The sequence below is a fragment of the Leiobunum rupestre genome, chromosome 3 (assembly GCF_980474605.1).
Source record: "Leiobunum rupestre chromosome 3, qqLeiRupe1.1.hap1, whole genome shotgun sequence".
NCBI classification, from domain to species: domain Eukaryota; kingdom Metazoa; phylum Arthropoda; class Arachnida; order Opiliones; family Sclerosomatidae; genus Leiobunum; species Leiobunum rupestre.
The window spans coordinates 40,436,025-40,460,406 of record NC_143386.1 but is presented as its reverse complement, the minus strand read 5'-3'; the positions used below and the strand labels follow the sequence as shown (position 1 = coordinate 40,460,406).

The window sequence follows — 24,382 nt, the reverse complement described above, 5'->3', positions numbered from 1 at the left end:
CGGGTCGGGTCGGGTCGGGTCGGCTTGGGCAAAATTTATTTTTACGTTTTTTCGGGTCGGGTCGGGTTTGGCCGGAAAAAAAGTGGCCCCGACCCGTCTCTAACCGCCACGTATTCTGCCTCCATTGTGGACAGGGTCACAGACTCCTGTTTTTTAAGACCTCCACGAGATGGACTCGAAAAAAAATGTGATGTTACCAAAATTAATGAGGGCGTTGGGTGTCTTTATCGGTCCCCCAATCTCTATCGCTGTATATGCTAAGTAACGGATTTCTCACTCCCTGATTCACGATACCGGTTTCCGCTGATGAAAATAGATAGCGTGTTGATTGGCATAATCTGCGCTAGTGACCTGTTAAAGGATTTGAATTAAATTGGGACAAAGCATTGACCGTAAAAAGGATGTCGGGACGTGTTCGTTGTGCGATAAACAGAAGACTTTCAATTAAAGCCTGATACGGTATTTTCGACGTGTAAATCTTCTCTTCATCTGTAGTTGTTAGAATCGTATTTGGAACCATCGGTAAGCTTACTGGTTTCTCCAGACTGATTCCAAACGTTTTTGTGACTATATGAATGTATGTGGTCTGATGGATCTTTAATGTTCCATTATCCTGGAAGTCAAATAAAAAGCCCAAGAGCTTGCGAATTGGTCCCAAATGTTTAAGCTTCTAACTTGTGGATATGGTATCAAATGTCTCCTGTATAAGACTATTGGTTTTTACTAACACAACAATATCATCCACATAAACTAATGAAATTATCTTGAATGGAATATAATAAACACAATTCGTACCACACATTTTTGTGAAGCCCAATTCATTAAAGCTTTTATCCAATTCTAAGTACCATTTCCGACCACTTTGAGGTAACCGATACTATGATTTATGAAAGCGTAAACTATATTGCATAGGATTGGCCTTTTCATATCCGGGAACGTGCTTCATATACGATCACTGGAGCCAGAACTGTTGATAGCGGTTTCCTCAGTGTCTACTATCTTCTCAGGTGTCACCTCAAGAGTGTCAGTTTCAAGATCATGAGGAATCGGCCAAAATATAGGTATATTCCCATTCGATCGAAATCCCATTCGACCGAATTCAATATGTTTCCGAAATATAGCTAAAAAAGCGGATTCGGTTCATTGGGACTTTTTATTTTTTTTTTTTTTTACTTCTACCTGGGGTTCCACGATGTCACTTGGAGGTAGTTGTAGGCTAGGTTAGGTTAGGTTAGGTTAGATTAGGTGCAAAATTGGGCTGTAAACCGCACAATTGGGCTATTTTCGATCGATTGGGACTCCATGTTAAATCATTTTCGAACGAATGGGATTTCGGTCGAATGGGCCCAAAGCAAAATATACGGTCATCTTCATTTGGCTGTGAATACTGGACGTTTGTGACTCCGATCTCATCTTCCGCAAACGTGACATGTTTTGACTCGGCAAGTTTCCTTTCTTCAGGTAGCCAGATACGATGGTATTGAGAGCGCATCCTACTAATTCTCCTGCTTTGCACGGCGTTGGAATTTATTTGGAGGGCGCTGAGGTGGCACATGTAGAAAAGCCAAACAGCCAATGCGTCGCAGGAACTTTTTACTTGGTTTCTGGTTATTTCCAAATTTCGAGTTGTTCTTTGTTACCCAACTTCGCATGTCGGGATCGATTCTTCAATGATGTGGCTGCTTGAACTAATTCGGCCCATAGGTAATGAGGCAATGTGGTATTTTCCATCACAGCACGTAGAGTATTAAGGAGGGTGCGATTGACCCGTTCAGCAGTTCCTTTCATCTGGGGTGAGTACGTGTTTGTACGTTCATGTTTGAGGCCAGCCCTCTTACAATAGCTAGATAATCGAGCAGCTACATATTCTAACCCATTATCGGTTCTAATTTCTTGAATCCGACGACCTGTTTGGTTTTCCAACTCAGCTTTATAGCTTAGAAAATGATCAAAAGCTTCGTTTTTCCGTTTCATCATGTACACCTTCATGTACCTACTCCTGTCATCAACAAATGTTGTATAATATTTGGCTCCCCCTAGCGTCTGAATGAATAAGCTCCAGTATCTAGAAGACGATTTGCCTACATTGAACTTTCATTAACAATGCAAAAGATTACAAACGGAAGAAGCCCAGAAACGAATCTATACGTGTTGATATTAAAAAAGAGTTATTTCTAATTTTATGTCGTATGTTGGTTTGTTAGAAGAGGATTTAGGTTCTCGATTTGGTATTTCCACTCAAACGGTGAGCAATATTTGGATAACATTGTTAGATTTGTTGTATTAAATTCTGAGCCGCATCCCAATTTGGACATCACGTCAAGTAATTAATGATTTCATGCCAGAATCTTTCAAAGAACTTTACCCGGCTACTCGCTTTATCATAGATGCGACCGAACTATATATTGAAAAACCAAATCATTATACGACCCAAGCAGACACTTATTCCCAATATAAAAAACATAAAACTTAGGGCTGTGCGATTAGTGGTTTTAGGCAATCGAGCGAGGGGGAAACTACTTGTGGAAAAAGTGTACATCAGATTAACATTTTCATGGTATTAAACCGGATTAAAGAAAATAATACGGATTATAAATTTTGAAGTAAATTTTCAATGAGTTCAAAGATTTTTATGGTATTAAGGTATATTCCGAGGTATATTCAATGGGATTACGCCGGATTAAAGAAAATAATACGGACGGATTAAAGAAAATAATACGGACGGATTAAAGAAAATAATACGGACGGATTAAAGAAAATAATACGGACGGATTAAAGAAAATAATACGGGTGGATTAAAAAAAATAATACGGACGGATTAAAGGAAATAATACGAATTATTTTTGGGATTATAAATTTTGAAGTAGTATTTCAAAGATTATTATAGTATTATGGTATATTCAATGGGATTACGCCGGATTAAAGAAAATAATACGGATTAACCAAAAACTTTGGGGTTATGAGTTTTTAAGTTGTACGTCAAAAATTGTAATAGTATTACGTAACTAAAAACAGTATTCGAAAATGTTATCAACTGACATAAAATTTTTGGAGTAGAAATTCTTTGTATTACATGTATTATTCAGTATTACACAATTTAAACAGAGTTGTAATTTTACAGTTGTAAGTTGGCCAATTAGATAAATTCCCTAGCTATCTTGTTCGGGATTTTAAAATGTCATTTAAATTATTCACCTTATCCATTTTGTGTCGTATCGTCCGCCATCTTGGAAAAGAACAGTCAATTTCGAAAAGCTATTCACGCCTAAACTATATATCCAAATTTAAGAAATGAAGAGTCGTTTTTCTTCTAAATGTAATAGCAATTTTTTAGAAAATATAAGATCGCATTTTTTGGACAGGGTTAATGTTTTTTGGTTGGGATTATGTACTATGTGCAGTTTTTCTGGTGCGAATTTATATACAGGAGGGATGTTTTATATCGAACTATGATTATTTACTATACTGGAGTCTTTCTTTTGCAAATTTTGATGCAGGGTGAATGTTTTATATCAGGCTGTGTTTATTTACTATGTTGGAGACTTTCTCGTGCGAAATTATATACAGATTGAAGGTTTTATATCGGGTAGTGATTAGTTACTACGTTGGAGACTTTCTCGTGCGAAATTATATACAGATTGAAGGTTTTATATCGGGTAGTGATTAGTTACTACGTTGGAGACTTTCTGGTGCACATTTTGATACAGGGTGAAAGCGAGGGTGAAAGTTTTATTTCGGGTTATGATTAATTAGTTTGTTCGAGACTTTCTGGTACGAATTTATATACTGGTTGAATGTTTTATATCAGGCTCTTATTATTTACTATGTTGCAGACTTTCTCGCTGGGACTCTCTTGTGCTCATTTTGGTACACGCGAATGTTTTATGTCGGTCTGGATTCTTAACACATCAGCGGGATTATGTGTACCGAAATATCCGTTTTTCCTTGTGGGTTTAATTCTCGGTTGGTTTTTACCGTGTTGGTTTCATTTCTAAGCTAAAATTGCTCCCATGGTAGGTTTAGTTATCGTTTAGGTTTTCCTCTGGTGAAATAAATCATAGGCAAAAACTAAATTTTCAAAAAATATTTTCTCAAGAAAATTTGGTTTTCGTCAAAACCTTTTCGCACCAAAATAATAGGCCTACTCACTGAAGAAAATTAAAACAATTGAAAAAAAACCGACTCGCGCCGCTGTACTAGTAATTTTAGAGATATTTAAACTCATCTACTGGGTGGATAGACCATTAACGGTAACGTAGGAGGAAATCAACGCCTGTATTGTGACGTAGATTCTTATGGTTGGGTCCCCTCCTCAGTCCAACTTCGCGCCTTCTTTACATTCTATAGTTCTTAAAATTTCGACTCTAAAACTACCTTAGAACTGAGTTAAGACTTAATTAAAAAGGAATAATATAATTTGTTATTTCAATAAATTTTTTATTCGAAATATAGGAACCTTGGGACTAGTTAAATTTATTAACTTTGTATCACAAAACGTTTTTAGGTACTTTAACATAATACTATAATTCATCTTGTCAATTTTATATTTAACAAAATATTATTTATATCACAATTTGTTTATTTGCTTTAAAAAATGGTTACTAAATCTTGTTACTAAAACATTTATAAATTTAGCTTTGAGCATAACTTCAAAGTCTTTAATATATTTTTAATTTTAATCCGACTAGACACCTCACATTAACTTTTGGAGCTTTTTTAAAACTTCCTGATTTAAAACTAAGCCATTTTCTTTAGCATCTGGTTGCGGTATTGTTCCACTGTAGCGTTTTATATCATAGTATCCGTGAGAGTAAATTTCAACAGATTTCAGTTCTCCTTTCTTGTCAAAGTCGTACCAATTGCACAATACGCCGATTCCTCGACTTCCTTGTTTTGGCGGTTTTACGGGCGCCGTGCTGCTAGAGTAGTCTCTACTATTTCCTTTCCCAGTCAAGTACGAAAAGCCCAGCGTTAAGCCGATCAGATATCCTTTTCCTTACATCCTCTTAAAAATTGTCCACTCCCCGATTTTGATAAAATCATTTTTAACTACTGTTTTGGAAGTTACTGCTATTTCCCGAATTTTACCAGTATCTTTGGTCTTCGAAGTGTCTTGAAAAACTCTCCGAGTGCTTTCGTTACTTAAATAGTTATATTGTAGGTTAAAATAAAAACTTCGTTATATTTGCATATATTTAAAACTTTTATTAAGGCTTAAGCCTTAGTCTGACTAGTTTCGGCTAGCTTAGCTGGCCATCTTCAGAGACAAGGAGCGTCTTTAAATTTCGTACAACAAAGCATCCGTACAACGGTCAAAAAAACAGAGGATAAGACGTCTCCGCGCCATCTATCATTTAGACAATTTAATATTTTTATTTTTAATATCATTTTAAAGAAATTATTAATTTTGAAATACCAAGGGATTTAGATTAGATTAACATTACGAATAGAATTGAAAAACATTTATATATATAAATCTAATTTTTAAGTTTTATCTTTCAGGAAGGTATCCCAGATGGCGTTGTAGTAATGACCAGGTGATTCGTTTAGCGCGTTATTTTTGAAAATATGTTTAATAATCGCTTTGTTGACAGTAAGCCTCTGTCAACAACTAACCTGATATCAAAACGACTTACACTACTATTTGTACCCTTTAGAATGTTACGGTTTTTAAGAAAATTATTTTTAGCGTTATTACATAAGCGCGTTTAATAACCATATAACAAATTAAAGGGAGGGCTAAAATTTGGCCCTTTATAGCGCTATTACCGCCCAGAGAACTAACCTGATATCGAAACGACTTACTCTACTATTTGTACCCTTTAGAATGTTACCTTGTTTGTCGAGTTACCTCGCACGGTTTTCAAGAAAAATTATTTTTAGCGTTATTACATAAGCGCGTTTAATAACTATATTACAAATTGAAGGGAGGGCTAAAATTTGGCCCTTTATAGCGTCATTACCGCACATAGAACTGACCTGATATTAAAACGACTTACTCTACTATTTGTACCCTTTAGAATGTTACCTTGTTTGTCGAGTTACCTCGCACGGGTTTCAAGAAAAATTATTTTTAGCGTTATTACATAAGCGCGTTTAATAACCATATTACAAATTGAAGGGAGGGTTCAAATTTGGCCCTTTATAGCGCCATTACCGCACATAGAACTAACCAGATATCAAAACGACTTACACTACTATTTGTACCCTTTAGAATGTTACCTTGTTTGTCGAGTTACCTCGCACGGGTTTCAAGAAAAATTATTTTTAGCGTTATTACATAAGCGCGTTTAATAACCATATTACAAATTGAAGGGAGGGCTAAAATTTGGCCCTTTATAGCGTCATTACCGCACACAGAGACGACCTGATATTAAAATAACTAACACCGGGACCGAGTTAAAATTTAAATTCTTAATAACAGAAAGTAGTTCAGTTTCATTTAAATCCAATAGAAACATAGAATTTTAGTTCTTTTTAACATTTTTACCAAATTGAACATTGGTCACATTTTGAACGCACCAGGCATACATCTCTTCTGGTTTTTGTATTTGGTTTGTTTTGGTTGACTGTAAACAAAAACCCATTCTCGGGTGAAGAAGTTCAACAATACAGCTACTGCGTAATTTCAGATTTTCTCGCGCATAACGCCAACACTGTCCCTGCCTTTTTGTGTAAAATGATTGAACATATTAAAGCAAATCTTCCCCAAACGATTAACCAACTTATCTACTTCAGCGATGGAGATGGAAGCCAGTACAAGAACTTTAAGAACCTTGCTAATTTGTGCTCCCATGAAAATGATTTTCAAATGAAAGCTGAATGGCACTTTATCGCCACCTCTCATGGCAAGAGTCCATGTGATGGAATTGGTGGGACAGTGAAAAGACTTGTGGCTAAGGCCAGTTTACAGTCGACCAAAACAAACCAAATACAAAAACGAGAAGAGATGTATGCCTGGTGCGTTCAAAATGTGACCAATGTTCAATTTGGTAACGTCTCTAAAAAGACGTTGATAAACAAGGGGAAAAATTTTGCCTCAACGAAAGATATATCGGAGTAAAAACAATTCCCGGTACTCGATCGCACTATGCGTTTCTTCCGATAAATGAAAATGAACTTGAGATCAAACGGATATCTGAGGATGAATTTGCGACAAGAGTTGTCCTGTTCCAAACGAACCGTGCGGACGTTTTAACTTGAGAAGAATGCGTGCCAGGAACATTTATTGCATGTACATATGACGAAGATTGGTACATTGGGAACATTGTAAAATGCTGCGAAGAAGAAAAAGACGTATATGTTAGTTTCTTTCGTAGAAAAGATCTTAAGCTTTCTTGGCCAAGAAGAGAAGACGTATGTTAGGTGCCGTTTCAAAATATAATATCAGTAGTTAAACCTGAAATACGTTCTGATGGTAAAACGTATGTTCTAATTGTTCTTAGAAAATTAGATCACAAGAAAATTTTGCTCCCGAAAATAATTTTTTTTCATTGTTTCGATCAAAATTTCGCAGATAAAATTTTTATTTCTTGTTTAGTTCCTTAATTATTTAAGGATTTATTAATAGTAATAATAGAACACCCAAAAACCAAACCAAAATTAAAATATTTTGCTCTAAAGTTTTTTGTTCTGTATTATAAAATGTAAAATAACATTTGTTTTTAATATAAAATAGCATATTTGTAAGAGTTATTTTTTGGGTTGAAGGTCTCTCATATACATCTTTTTTATTTATGCATTTCGTAGCTTGAAATCTCAGCTTTCTAACGGTGTTATTCTTTTTCTGTATATTTTGTCCTTTATACCGTAATTTGCCCTAAAGCACTACCATGTTTTGCAGTTTTTCAAAAAATGGATCGGTTCAATTAGCTATATTTCAGAAACTAAATTTACTAGAATTATTTCAACGCAATTTTCGTTTTTATTGGGTCCATGTTACTTATTATAAACTTCAATATTTATTTCATATTTAATACCTTCGCGACAGAAACCTTTTTAGTTTACCTCAGTTGGCGACATTCGAGTAAAAGTCGTCGTTTTCAACAATTTATAATTAAAAATCTAATTAAACAAATTGTATAATATTTATGCTAGTTACTCTCTACTACCCATATTTATAGTGTAAAAAGTTTGATGGGGTTACCTTTAATACTTTTAGAATTATTTGAACGAAAATACCGGGACTTTCGGCGTTTTGAAAATGAACACTTTATACATCATATATTAAAAAAATCATATTTTAAAAACAACGATGAATTTAGGGCTAAGAATTTGGATTTCCCACCAAAAGTATCGTAATTACTAACGTGTAAATTTTCGTCGAAATCGCGCATGGTGCCGTGGGGCATTTTTTTTCAAAAACGGGACATTTGACATGGAATGACTCTGTTGTAACTACTTAACTTATGATATTCTGAATAAATTAAAATTGGTCGTTTCGTCTCAATTATTATAATTAAAATTTTATACCGGGTGGGATAGAACTGGGATAACATTTTTAACAAATAACTCTAAATTGCGGAGATATCTCTTTAAGGGTTATCTCGAGAAATTAATACCACTAGGGACAATTCTTCCGAGGAGAGGTTTATTTTGGCTTGCCAACTTGTTATTTTGACTACCATACAATAAAAATCGTAATTTTTTATAGACCACCCCCTCTCGAATTTTAATGATTTTTTGACTGACTTTGAGTATGTTTTAAATAACCTTGGTAGTATTAAAAATAAAAAATATATATTTGGTGACATAAATGTCCGGAATACAGAAAACTGAATGATATTCTCCTAAACTATGGAATTCAAAATGACGTAAAAGATGTCACTAGAGTGACGAATCAATCTACTAAATTAATCGACGTAATCATAGCAAACCCCCCCATTTAAGACCCAGGTCCTATCGGACATTGGTATTTCTGTTCACTTTCCAATTTTAACTACTTGTGATTTTAATATAGACCCCTCCACCAGTAAGATAAGCGAAAATCTTCGAAATATACGACCTATTAATAATGAAAAATGTATAGCTTTTAAAAATAAAATTAATTCTGTAAATTGGTCCCACCTCTACAACAATAGTGAGGTCAATGAAGCATTTAACTATTTTTTATACTATTCAATAATGTATATATGTATATGTGTGTGTTTGTATGTGTATATGGGTGTTAATGTGTGTATATGTATATATATATATATATATATATATATATATATATATACATATACACAGCCACCTGAATTACTGGCTCTAGACATGGCTTGATGACTTAGGCCTAAGGTGGTGCCTTGGGTATTAGCCTAGAAAGAAAATAAGTTTTGGGTAGGCCTCGATGATTATACTGTGATAACTGCAAATAATTAAACTTATTGGGGGTATGGCCTATCTGGACGTGAAGAAACAATCCCACGCTACAACCTAAAACAAATCCGGGTACACGTCTGGCTTTCAGTATTGGGGCCAACATTAAAATAGAAATTAAAAATTAACGCTTTGTCTAGGGGTATGATTTGGAATAAACACTAAAATGGATTTAAAGGTTGCCAACTAAATCATTTAATAATAAAACACTTGGAAAATATATTTCAACACTACCTCAAACTAAAACTACGGTGCACCTAGATTTTAACTAACTAATAAAATAAAACTTAAATCTAGAATAATAAACAAACCTGTTAGGCAGGCTGTACTACACTGATATTAAAAAAGGTTGTAAATTGTACCTTTTGAGGTTCAAAGTTTCACAACCCATTATGTACCTCTTTTAGTCCAAAAATGTAAGGTTGAATTCTGAACCTTCGAAGAGGGGTGATAATTGTACCCTCAAGAGGTTAAAAATCGTATTATTTAAAGGTTCAAAATCGTTCCAACTTTAGGTTTGGAATCGATCTATTAAATAGTGCAAAATTGTACCATATATGGTTCAAAATTCTTACATCTAAAGGTTATAATTGTACCTCACAGAGGTTCAAAATTATTAACTGACTATATATGAAAAGAATTTCGCGTACGTGTACGATAATTATGGCGCGTCTGGCAACGCTGCTCCCTGCCGAATTCGTGGAAAATTACGTATTTCACGAAATACCGCCAGTTTCGCATGCATTCGCTCTCAACAGTACAGTCAATATGGTTTAATATCACCATTCAGTACCCTTTCTTTAAAAAAACCGTGGTCGTAGTACGTTTCCCTCAGGCGGTTGGCCTACTTTCGCCGAAAGAATGTTAGTCCCTTTATTGTACTTACTTTTAAAGAAAAAACGGTAGAAACAAGTTTTTTAAGCCTCGGCGTGTCGGCGAATATTTTTCCGCGATTTCCATCAGTTAGTAGCTTACATTAGAATTATCTTCAGTTTAACTAGCCAAAGCTTGAGCGTTGTCCATTTCCAGAAATGGAATGTATTATCAAAGCGTACAATATATTTTGTTTACTTTTACAGAACGCGAAAAAATAACAGCCGATTCGGCGTCCGCTAAAATTTATAATTTAGTAGCTGGGGTACCCGGTATTTCCCGGGGAAATATGTCTTTTCGCGTGTAAGGCTAAAAAATTAAGAAACTCGGTCTTTTGGCTAAAACCAAAGCGTATGGTGGGTTCGGGTAAGTTTTGACACGCATAAAATTGGACAGTTTAAATTAGCTCCTTTTCGCGCCTCAACCAGACGACGGAATCACCTGTGCAAGGTCATTTCCGATAGCCTTGACCTTAAGCTTTAAAATAAAACTATTCGGCGGCCAGCGTTGCCAGACGTACCATAATTATTGTACAAAACAATAATTTTAGCCCAAAATTTTGGTCGTACCATAATTTTAGGCTTGTACAATATTGTACGCTTATTTACAATAATTTTAAAGTTGTGTACCATAATTTCAATAATTTTAGTTTAAGATGGGTTTTTCCAGTCTCGTCAGTTTTTTATTTGGTTATGGCAGTTCGGAGAACTTCGGCTTCGGCCGTAAGCCCGGGCCTCGCCCATAGACTATGGTAACATGTTCACTTTCAAAAGAATCCTTATTTCCCACCCTGGTCTCAGTTCCCATGTTCAGTGCGCCAATGGATATTCTATGTACCGTGCCAAATCCTATCGTTATCTGCTTATCACTTATCATTGGGTTTGGAGTTCTTTGGACAATGGAGAAAGAAACTACGATACCTCTAGCACAGGCCGATTGTTCGAAGTGCGGCACGAAAATCGGCTAGAGGCGGCAGGCGTTCAGCCTGGTTCGTAGGCTTTTAGCGACTCCTATTTTAAGACAGTCATTACGGAATTTTTATAAAGTTGTAGTTGTTCCATTCATTAAAAGGTCGCGACACTCTACTAGGCACAAATTGGGCCGCTGTTCGCGCGCCTGCTATTCTTCTCCATGATAGTAGTTGCTTCCTCCATGTTTGGACAAGTCTAGTAATCTTAGGTTAGTGGTTGAGAATCACGTTGAAAGCAGTTTAGGGATACATGGGTAACATTATACCAATTATTATTTTCTAAAAAGAATGGCGACTTCTAATAACGGTAAGTTTTCATTTTGGAATTGGTATTCAAACTCTTTCTTAAAACAAATTACAGCTGAATTATTGTCTGAAGAATCTGATTCTGTAGAGATATTTTATTCTAAGACTCGCATTCCTATTTTAAAAATTTAAATTTGTAATTTTTTAAATATGTGCAATAAATTTTGAAATACTTATACTTCAGTGTTATAGTGTAAAATAAGTATAACGTAGATAGTTCAAATTTCAATAATTACACTATTTTATTTTTGAATTTCGCGCGGCTAACGCTAAAATTGGCCGTGTGAGAATTGCAATAATTTATCCCAAGAATCAATAATTTTTAAGCAAGAATACAATAATTTCGTTTTTCAAGTCTGGCAACGCTGCGGCGGCCCAACGAACCGAAAGCCGGAAAGATGGAGGAAGGTGAATCGGGTACTGTAAAACTTTGCTTTGATTTAGGTGAAAAATCCAGGGAATGTTACTCCTACCCCCTCAAGGAATAAGGTTTAGTTTAACGAAATCTTGAAATTTCCATCCAAATTCTCTATCGAATAATAAACTTAAGCCTTTGTTACTAGCTTTAGAACGCGAAAACTGCATCAATAAAAATACCCAGTTTTATGGCTTAAATTGGCCGCTTAAAAATTATTAATGTTACAGCATATGGCTAAACTGATCGACACTGATTTGTAACAAAAATCAAAACGAAAGAATAACATGAAAGAATATAAATTGTACAGTAATGTAAAAGTTGTGTTAGAAAATAACCAGTAGTCCATGATAATGACCCAGATACCAATCAATGGCAGGAAGCTGGTATTACTATATTATTAAGAAAAATTACTAATATTTGTTAATTTGCTGTATTTTGGATAGTAAAAAGCAATACCCATAAGTCTTACCCCCACCTACCCAAAAACTATACTAACATACCTTTTCTTTACATTATCTTAAAATCACTATTACCAGGAACTCCGAACAAAGATTGCGGGTAAAATACATTATCTAACATAATTATCCCAATGCTTATGGTGAATTTGATCTGACTCATCCGAGGGGCTTAAAACTTTGTACACTAATTACAGGAATACAATAGTTGAGTACAGCCTTTGGTACGAGGGGTAAGACACTCTGCGAACTCGGTGTACACTGCCGTACCTTTGACAGTATTAAATGGAACTCGCGAACTCTTGAAAATTCTAGGGCTGTGCGGGTAGTGCTTTTTCGGGTTCGGGTCGGGTACGGGTAAATCAGAAATATTTCTTTAGGGTATCGGGTCGGGTAGCCAATTTTTATCGGGTATTCGGGTATTTAAGCCTAAGCAAAATAACTATTCGGATAATAAAAATAACGGGTAATTATCGGGTAGTTACATTATTTAAGGGAATTAAATAATTAAACTTTTATTTATCGAAAATTCAAAAACAATCCTTTTATTTTAGTATTTTAGTACAGTTTCATTAGAGACATATGTTGAAATATCACATTTTAGCTGTAAAATATGATAAAATACATGAACTTCAACTTGAGATCATTTAGATAGCTAAGGAAGACTAGAGTAAAATATGAAAATACTAAAATAGTCCTGGACGGTTTGGTCAAGGTTAACTAATATTTGGCGGGAAAATTTGAATACCCGAATATTTGGCGGTAAAAAATTTAATACCCGATCACTTTCAGGTATTTAAAAATTTAAATTTCGGGTATCGGGTCGGGTATCAATACCCGCACAGCCCTAGCAAAATTCGTACCTTTAACAGTGCTAAATGCACGAACTCGGTGTGCAGATTATCTGAGATTGTCTTATCCCTCGCTTTGGTAGTGCTAAATTTGTAAGCAGTTACGTAAACACTTTATCACAGTCTTGACAGTCAAAGCTATAGGCTTGTACACCGATTATGGGAAGTGATCAGCTCTTCAATTTGATCTTACTATATGTGTTTATGATAAATTTTGAACTTTTATTGTTTGGAGTTACACGAAACTGAAAAAAAACCTCGAAACTCCAGTTTTTGGCATTTCCAAGAACAGTTGGACAATAATTTAAAAGTATTATCAACTAAATTACTTCGCTGTATTTTACGAAGCGTATTTTAGCTAATAAAAAGTAAAACTTCGCAGGTAGAGATGTAAAATACCTGGTATTTTTCAACGTGTTAAACACCCAGTTATTTATAAACACAATAATTGTTTTATATTTCCTTTTCACTTCTAAAAACTGGAGGATAAAAAATTTTATGAACTAATCAAAACCACAATTAAAAAATCTTGTTTTCCTAAATTGTCATACCTAGTAACAGAGGATAACAGATGGCACCACCCAGATACTAGGATTCTTAACCCCTCTGAAGAATATTTCGTAAAACACAAAAATAACCAAATTATTAAATAAACCAAAACACCCTAGTTTTGAATATTTACCTTGACTTGGATGAAACATTCCGGTAAATATCTATCTACCTACTGGGCTTTTAGACGACTTACATCACTATTGTTTTTTGAATACCATGTAAATAAGCACTAATTTAACTTAAAAGCACATAAACTATGTTGAAAAATATGTTCCCCCAAATTGATAACGTAAATTTTTTTTATAATATGAAGAATAATATTACCTAAAAATACAAGTTTCGGGTATAAAAAATAAAAATGAAGATACAGTTTTTAGGCAAGTAAGCAGTAGTAGAAAAAGGAAGGAATATCTCTATAAAGGATGTTCAAATAATAATGGTCAATTAGCAAATTGAAAATTTGAAAATAGGCCAGATCTTTCCTTCCCCCCCCCGTTCTACGCCACTGTATATTTTCCGCCCCTTTCCCCTACGTGCTAGGTCACTTGTTTTTCAACCCCTTCCTCCTCCTGCTACGCCACTGGATACTTCCCACCCCTTTCCCCTACCTGCTAGGTCACTTCTTTTTCCGCCCCTTCCCCCTCCTGCTACGCCACTGGATATTTTCCGCCCCTTTCCCCCACCTGCTAGGTCAATTGTTTTTGCGCCCCTTTCCCCCTCCTGCTACGCCACTGCATATTTTCCGCCCCTTTCCCCCTAATGCTACGCCACTGCATATTTTCCGCCCCTTTCCCCCTCCGGATAGGTCACTTGTTTTTCCGCCCCTTCCTCCTAATGCTACGCCACTGCATATTTTCCGCCCCTTTCCCCCTAATGCTACGCCACTGCATATTTCACGCCCCTTTCCCCCTCTGGATAGGTCACTTGTTTTTCCGCCCCTTCCTCCTAATGCTGCGCCACTGGATATTTTCTGCCCCTTTCCCCCTCCGGATAGGTCACTTGTTTTTCCGCCCCTTCCTCCTAATGCTACGCCACTGCATATTTTCCGCCCCTTTCCCCCTCCGGATAGGTCACTTGTTTTTCAGCCCCTTCCTCCTAATGCTGCGCCACTGGATATTTTCCGCCCCTTTCCCCCTCCTGCTACGCCACTGGATATTTTCCGCCCCTTTCCCCCTCCTGCTAGGTCAATTGTTTTTCCGCCCCTTTCCCCCTCCTGCTACGCCACTGGATATTTTCCGCCCCTTTCCCCCTCCGGCTAGGTCACTTGTTTTTCCGCCCCTTCCTTCTGCTGCTACGCCACTGGATATTTTCCGCCCCTTTCCCCCTCCTGCTAGGTCACTTGTTTTCCCGCCCCTTCCTCCTAATGCTACGCCACTGAATATTTTCCGCCCCTTTTCGCCTCCTGCTAGGTCACTTAGTTTTTCCGCCCCTTCCTCCTAATGCTACGCCACTGGATATTTTTAAGGAAAGCTAGAATTACGTTTTTATACACCAAATATTTAATTCATGTTTATAGTAAATAGGCCAACATTTCCTATAAATTATAGTCATCCTATAGGCATACACCGTCTTTAGTTCCCTGTGAAAGTAAATGTATTAATTGAGAATGTATGCGCCGGTGGGAGTAAACAAATTTTTGTACTCTATATTGTTTATATTTTAGTTTACGTCCTTTTTTTTAACAATTATTAAATAATTAATATATATTACTGCTGATTTCAGGCCAATTTGGTTGTCAAATAGACAAAAACTCAATGTCCAGATCTAAGAGGAATTATAAAAATTGGAATGAAACAAACCTAAAGGTGGCCATGAGAGCCGTTAAGGAAAGAAAAATGTCATTGAGAAAGGCTGCAGCGTTATACAAAATACCGCGACAAACCTTACACAATAAACTTACCGGAAAAACCCAAATATACGCTAAAATTGGGAAGCCTACTGTATTATCTAACGTAGAAGAAAAGGACCTCGCTGATTGGGCAAATCACCGCACCCCGATGAAAAACCGCGTAACCCGGCGAAAAACCCCGAGATCCGACGAATAATCCCGAGAACCGACGAAAAACCGCGTAACCCAACGAAAAACCCCGAAATCCGACGAAAAACCCCGAGATCCGATGAAAAACCGCGTAACTCGACGAAAAACCCCGAAATCCGATGAAAAACCGCGTAACCCGACGAAAAACCCCGAGAAACGACCAAAAACCGCGTAACCCGACGAAAAACCCCTTAATCCGACGCAAAACCCAGAAATACGACGAAAAACCGCGTAACCCGACGAAAAACCCCGAGAAACGACGAAAAACCGCGTAACCCGACGAAAAAGCGCATAACCCGGGAAAAAAACCCCTTAATCCGACGCAAAACCCAGAAATACGACGAAAAACCGCGTAACCCGACGAAAAACCCCGAAATCCAACGAAAAACCTCGAAATCCCAAAGAAGGGCTTTGCCTTATTGTAAATCACAAACCCGTCCAAAGTTTTCCAGCAGTCTAAATTTAAAATATGATGTCCAAAGTTAATTGCATTATGTCCAAAGTTAGGAGTATATCGTCCAATTTTAGATATACGCGTCCAATGTTAGATTATCTAACCCCCCTGGCCAATCTTTCGCAGTTTGACTATTATCCTTGGTTAATTATTTCCTTTATTTTAATTATGAAATGCTTTAAATTAAAATTCTAACTTGAAGGAATTATGTATTTTTAATTGTCTCACTAGTTTAAAAACTCAATTTTATTTAAAACATCAATTGTAAATAGTTAGGATGAGTTTTGCAAAACCTGTCCAATCATACCCACCCTTACCCTAGTATCTTTTCGATAGTGGATATACCTAATTATTAAATTAAGGCAATTAATTTATTTTTTTGTCAACCGTAACCGTCGAAAACCACAGCCAGGGTACCTTGAGATACAAAATGTGGTGTACCTATGTGGAAATAGAGTCCGACGCCCCCGATATACACGCCGGCGCGCCGGCTTTTTAATATTGTTCGACGCGCCGCCGCCGAAAAGATTCGTTCTCGGCGCGCCGCCGCCGAAGGTTTTTTCGACTCGCCGCCTTTTATTTTCCGATTTTACTCAAACTCAAGTTACTGCTTTTATCGTGAAATTTCTATTGGACTTTATGATACACCAACTATAATTTTTCAACATTTATCTATTTCCTCGATGTACTATTGCTCCTGACGGCGGCGCTACAGTAGCAAAGCAGAGTAAATAAAGACTGAGATGTGGTGAACATGCTTGGAAATAAGCGGTGGTCACTGGGTCGAAGAACAGTTTATTAATTGCTCGGACCAGTTTTTTTATTCAAAAGCTAGGGGTTAACTGGTCCAGTGTCCAGTTTATTAATTCAAAATTATCTACCGTATTATTAACCAACTGGTCGAAGTGACCACTTAAATAATTAAAGAGTTGGGAGTCACTGGCCAAATAGACCAGTTTAGAAATAAACCTTATTTCCAAGCCCGGTGGTGAATAATGCGTAAGCTTATAAACGTGGCGTTCTCTCTGCCGACGCTCTGCATGAGACTGCGGCATCTAGTAACCTAGTTACCTGAATCCCGACGTTAAGCTGATTTTTGACTACTCAGTACCCAAATGTAATATTGAATGTTTTGTATAAAAGTTTTATACTAAAATAAATAATTGATACTTCAATTGGGAAGATTTTTGATTGTTATATATATTTAAAATAAAATGCCTTTTTGATATAATTTAATTTTAGGCAACGCCGACAAACGCCGTCGCCACCACTTGAAAAACACTAACGCCGCCGACTAGTCCGAATTTGGGCAACGCCGCCGCCGCCGCTCCAAAATTCGTCGGCGTCGGACTCTATGTGGAAAACTGTAGATTCGTATAGCGGACAAACATATATACAAACAAACATTCATTTTTATATATAATTAACGATATTTAATTACGTTAGGAACCTTTTTATGACGCCTAGAAAATAGCGTAACCACGACTGTCCCCATCGCTGGGTTATTCTAAATTGCAAAATGTTTACGGTTTTGAGAAGGTATAAAACTCATGATCCACTTTTCATCTACCCTTGTTTGATGTTTCTAACCGAATTATGTATGCGAGATCCTACTAAAATTTTATATAGAACCTTCTAGAAGGCCACTTCTCCTATTTTTCTTCAATTATTTAGCTGCAAACTTATTATTTTTATTATTAGTAAACTTTAAAATAAATTATTAGATGATTTTGAAAAATTATTTTGATTTAAAAATTAATTTTAAAAATAAATATAAAATATCTAACTTAACGGATATTATTGGACCCTATCGAGCAAAGCTCCTCATTAGGCGACTCAAACGGATTTTGTAATCAGCAAGAAATAAGTCTAACATTATTGTTACGGAAATATGCCTCCCTTAAATCTTAATTTTCCTCTCATACCGGCCCGACAGTGAACATTGGTATCGTTCGAACAACTTCCGTTTCCTATTCGTTCAAAAGAAACAATAAAGTGCTTTTGTTTGATACGTTTTTGAAAACGTGTGACGTGGTCACACTGGCCGCTATGACACTTACCTTTTTTATCAATAGGCGAAGTACGTTGGTGACGTCACGAGTTTCAATTAATCGAAAGCACTCTACACCAAGTGCTATCGGAAACATTTCTCGAAAATAAATTTTGAAATCTCAACCTTGTTTATATTTGAACCTTCACCGAAATCTCGACATTGAATGGTTCGTATTCAAACCTTTAATGGTTTGTTTTGGAACCTACTGTGGAATATCAACCTTGATTGGTTCATATTCGAACCTTCTCTGAAATCTCAATCTTGAATGGTTCATTTTTGAACCTTCTCTGAAATCTCAACCTTTCATGGTTCGTATTCAAACCTGGATTGGTTCGTATTCGAACCATCGCTGGAATCTCCACCTTCAATGGTTCGATTTTGAACTTCCTCCGAAATCTCAACCTTGAATGGTTCATTTCTGAACCTTATCCAATATATGGACCTTATATGGTACAAACTTGATCCATTTTGGGAAAGGAACCTTCAAGGGTTGAAGTTCGTACCTCTATTGTACCTTCTCCATTTACAGTGTTCGTGGATATAAAATTTACAACGCACACTCGTTAGGCGAGATGTGCTGATTCGAATTGGGATTTAAAACTAACAATGAAACGAAAAGGAGATATAGCTTCTAGTTCTTAGCATTACGATACTCAAGTGTTCGAGATGTCGAAGAGGCAGATCATACCAGAGAGTGTAAAGATTATGAGAGGCGTCTCTCTTTCAAAAAAGCGTACTAACTTTTTTCCCCAATAATGTCCACTACTACCGTAAGAGCGATGGCGCCACCAGTGGCGCCGTTCTCACAGCGCGTGCGTTTCGATGTTAGGTTTAAAAGAGACGCAAAAACTTTCCAGATTTTTAATGCTAGTTTTACAAGGTTTTTAAATAATTTAGTATGTCTGGGGTATATTGTTCCGTTTTAAATTGTAAAATATCGAAAACAAGAAATCCTTGTTTATATTTTTTTAAGTTTCCAAAGGAAAAAGACTGGTAAATTCGCATTTTCATTAGATAGGCTTATTGGCATATTACCTTAATATAAATTTTAGTTCTATTTTGTGGCTGAAAAATTTAAATAATGACGGGCTTACAAATAAAACTACGGAATATTTACACGTTAACTATAGAATTTGCGCGAATCATTTCATTGATGCCAGTTTCATGAATATTAGAACTAAAAATAGGCTCACACCATCCGCTGTGCCAACAATTTTCAGTTTTAAAGACTCTACACCATTGGAAATTTCAGAAAATGGTAATTTCAATTCAAGCCTTGCTACTCCTCTGGGAAGATCTAAAGGATAATTTTGGTTTTAAGTTTTTATTAACGGACAGGATTAGCCAAGCTTTTGTAGATAATTTTCTTGGATCTATTAGACAGAAAGGAGGCAACCGTGATCATCCGAATCCACAACAATTTCGAGCTGCATACCGGGCTACCTCTGTGAATAATCTCTTGAAACCACCGGATTCTAATTGCATTGATGATTTTAAACATTGACACTTTTAAAACTGCAGCTCCAGAACCGGATGAAGATTTCTCCAATTTTGAAAATCTTGTAGTCTCGCAAAGCCAGGGGCAATGTTCCGATGAAGACTTAGAATTTTGTAATTCTATTGAAAGTCCAAACCTGCTAAAACAAAATGTTCTTAGTTACATTTCAGGATATCTAATTCACCGCTGCTACTCAAACCTTCAATGCTCTTCTTGCATAAGTCAACTCAAAAAAGACAACCCAATTGTTGACCCAACAAATCTGCTCTTTTACTTTAAAGCTTTCAAAACAGCAAAGAATTCTTCTTTCGGCAGCCTCATCGTACCAACTGATAGTTTCTTCAAATTTGTAATGGAGACAAATGAAGTATTTGACACCAGTTTTAAGCTTTTATCGCACATGACAAATATTAAAGGACGTTTGGAGAGATTCATCATTCAAAGAATTGACAAGAAATATTTTAAAGCTAATGAAGATTCTCCATGTGCAACTGCATACCAAAACATGATATCTTTTTTCATAGAATTCTGCATACATAGTTCCCTTAAAAAACAAGATATCAACCATGAATACATGAAAACCCAGAAAAGATAGATAGGAAACTGTTAAAAATACAACATTCATCTCATTTTACTAACTTCAATGTTTCCTCGTATTATTTTAATTTATACCGCTCTGTTCTCGTTAAGCCTCGGCCATTTCATAAAATTTCCAATGAATTTCCTTGGTTAATCAAACAAATTAATTCTTTTAGTATCAAAATATTATAAATAGTCCGCTTTCTTGTACTTACGTTTCTTTATTTTTCATGGAATTGAATTTTATTAATTTTAAATTAAAATTAGCATAATTCAACTATGTTTAACAGTCATGACTGATGAAAAATACTTTCCGGATGTTTACAAAATTAAAAAAAATTCCAGTAGCGACATCGTGTGTCGGATAGTATCGTAACCTCTCCTATGGGCGCGCGCTCTCAAAATCTTGTACGAAATTTTAACGTTACGGGAATAGGAAGAGACGCCTCTCATAATCTTTACACTCTCTGATCATACGCTACTGGTGTAACTCGTTGAAGCTTTGGTCCGCTGACTCTCAGGAACACAGCAGTCACACACTTGGCCTGCGGTTGACTGAGCGACGGCGATGTCGGAGTGCCGGCCTCAGCGGTCGAGTATCAAGTTGACGTCCTCGAATACACTGGCGGGTTGACTGTAGATCTTCAGTTATGGAACTTCTTCACCACGAGTTAAGTGGTACAAATAGATGTAGAAACTTGGGACTGCTATTAATGGCAGTTCTTCGTTCCGAGAGAAAGATTAACGAACTCCTTTTTTCCTAAATCTCTTCAACGACTTTTCTCCTTTTTAGTTCCACATCTATATGTATATATAGAGTGGGACTATTGATCTCGTTAGAATGTTGTGAAGTGTCGTCGTCGTCGTCGTCGTCGTCCACATTTGCAACATCTTCCATATCTTTTGAACGGGGTGACATAACCCCACCGTTTTTTCTAAGAATGCTTAATATGGTTGCCACTATTTAGTTAGCGGCGCTTTGCCAGCCCCTTCTATCCGACCCCCCTTAGGCACTTTTAAAAAAAAATACGCAGTCTTATTTTAAAAATACGCAGTCGTTGTAATTTTGGATACGATTGACTTTTAAATTCCGTTTAAGTTTTAATCTATATAACCGCTATACCTCTACAATGTGCGCACGTTTCAGCTCTGTCGTGGAAATAGGGGGCGCAAAAGCCCCACTTTTCCGATTGTGGCCGTTGATTTACGCACGCTGATTATTACCCAACTGAGTGACTTAAAAATTTAATTTCTTTTTTAAATTACGTATTTACTTTAGCTCTAACGGTTTGCCAGATTTCGGTGCCCTAGAAAAATTAGGGGCCCTTGGGCGCCGCATAAACCACATTACCGCTGACGTTCGTTTTTGCCTTAAGCAGAGTTCAGACCTAAAAAGTGATTGTTCATCCAATCAGAGCTCAGTAATAACGGCGGAAAAATTTAAATAATTTTTTAATCCACCTCTGACTGGTTATAGTATTTCGATGGTTCTAAAGGTCGCCACTACCTAGAGTCAGCGCTGATGAGGCATAAGGCTATATGCCTGCTATGAACTTTTTGAGCGGAACGAATTGAAAAAATGTAAACGACACGCGCGAAAATTTAAAGTCTCTGTTGAGAAGTCTGAACGGTGTAAGAAATCGAAAGAACCGACACGATCGACGCAAACGTAATATTTTCACATAGTCTGAACGCAGCTTAACGCAGAGTGCGTGATTTACGTATCGAAGCCGCGTATGGCCAGAAGTAACAAATAAGTGTGACACTTGCTTATCGAAGCCGCGTATGGGCAGAAGTAACAAATAAGTGTGACACTTGCTTATCATAGCCGTGGATGGCCAGAAGTAACCAATAAGTGTGACACTACTTATCGAAGCCATGTATGACCAGAAGTAACAAATAAGTGTGACACTCACTTATCGAAGCCGTGTATTGCCAACGTTATTCGCGTGCGATTTTAGGTATAAATTTGAAACTTGATGAAGTTATTAGGATGGGTATTGCTGATATTTTACCAGAATTAATTTTAATTTAACCAAGGCTTAGCATGCTTGGCCTAATTTTAACGCTATTCGCGTGCGGTTTGAGGAATATCTTTGAAACTTGATTTAGTTATTAGGATGGTCATTGCTGATATTTTACCAGACTTAATTTTAATTTAACCAAGGCTTAACTTATTTTGGTCTAATTTTAACGCTATTCGCGTGCGATTTGAGGTATAACTTTGAAACTTGATATAGTTATCAGGGTTCGTATTGCGGATATTTTACCAGACTTAATTTTAATTTAACCAAGGCTTAGCTTGTTTTGGTCTAATTTTAACTCTATTCGCGTGCAATTTGAGGTATAACTTTGAAACTGGATGTAGTTATTAGGATGGTCATTGCTTATATTTTACCAGACTTAATTTTAATTTAACCAAGGCTTAGCTTGTTTTGGCCTAATGTTAACGCTATTCGCGTGCGATTTGAGGTATAACTTTGAAACTGGATGTAGTTATTAAGATGGTCATTGCTGATATTTTACCAGACTTAATTGTAATTTAACCAAGGCTTAGCTTGTTTTGGCCTAATTTTAACGCTATTTGCGTGCGATTTGAAACTTTATGTAGGTATTAGGATAGGTATTGCGGATATTTTACCAGACTTAATTTTAAATTAACGAAGGCTTAGCATTTTTACGCAGTCTTGACTGGATTTGAGATACGGGGCTCAAACTTTTTATACATTTAAGAAGCTGAAGTCTGACCCTATGTTTAACTCTTTTAACGCGCGCCAAGGGTTAGTGAGCATATGCGAATTTTCTTCGTAGTTCCTAGTGGATTTGAGATACGGAGCTCAAACTTACAATACAGATAAAGAAGCTTACGTCTGACGTAATGCTTAACCTTTTGACACGCGCCAAGGCTTAGAGAATAATTAATTAATTCATCCATGTGGAACTAATATTACGGCCTTGGCCGACTTGTTAAAATCTAATTCCGACACGAGCCAAAACTTCAAATCATCCGCGCGTGTTTTACGTAAAACGAGTCGATCTATATCCTTATTAAACTAATGAATTTTGTTGGCACTTGCCGTATATAAATTATTCCAAACTTTTATAATGATGGCAACCTTTTATTAAGAATGATTGAAAATGAATGGGAGCTAAAAAAAAGTAGTAACGGGAAACGTGAACGCCAGAAATGGATGGAAACATTCCACGGTCGAGCGTGGGGATCGGAACTCCCTGGCCAGACAAGTCTCGAATACCCAAAATACAATCTCTGAGTGATCAGCGCCCAGAAATATAGTTTTTTTAAGCGACCGTGGAATTCTGGATGGTAGAATTATTAATAAAATTAAAATAGTCTATAAGATTTTGAAAACATCAGAAAAAAAAGTTGGTCTCATTCGATAGAACAATAAAAGTAAAAGATTGGAATCGTCTACGCTCGCGTCTACGTGAAAGAGTGAGACCAAAAAATCCAACGCAGTCGAGCTTAGGGCCTGCTGCAAAAGTCTGCTTTGCTAGAATCGCACATGTTAAATTCAATGGGCTAGCACTTTGGCTAGGGCTTTTGCAACAGGCCCTTAAGCTGCAAAGTATGCGACCATGGGGACAGAATCTCTGTCTTGACATATTCTTAGTACATAAATACATTCTTGCAATAATAAGATTCATGCAGTTGTTAATAATCCATTTTAAATATCTGCTCTAAGAAAATACCAATTTAATCACCGAGATAATATAAAATTCGAGAATGACAAAATTACATTCATAGGTATTTTTTTATGAATTTCCGAATTTACATGACTTTTGGTGCCTAAACTACCCAAATGTTTGATATAAATTTCCTAAAATAAACCCATTTTAATCCCAGTTTAAGTATTTCTTTATATCATATTTCCACTAATTTCAATAATTTAAAAGAATTATGTTCGTCGTGTTTTGCTTACCTATTTCACCTTTGATACTTTCCGTCTATCTAAC

General features: G+C 36.4%; 1 long non-coding RNA gene across 2 annotated transcripts; it reads right to left on the bottom strand.

Annotated features, from left to right (window-relative positions):
* Positions 1 to 19,471: 19,471 nt before the first annotated feature.
* LOC149951772 (uncharacterized) lies at positions 19,472 to 20,060 on the bottom strand. 2 transcript variants are annotated; one of them, XR_016480042.1, is made up of 3 exons: positions 20,028 to 20,060; positions 19,766 to 19,964; positions 19,472 to 19,703 (listed from the first exon to the last, which is right to left on the bottom strand). It is a non-coding gene; the product is annotated as an uncharacterized LOC149951772 (long non-coding RNA). The 2 variants fall into 2 exon arrangements; XR_016480043.1 differs by having other exon boundaries at positions 19,774 to 19,964.
* Between the last annotated feature and the right edge of the window lie 4,322 nt (positions 20,061 to 24,382).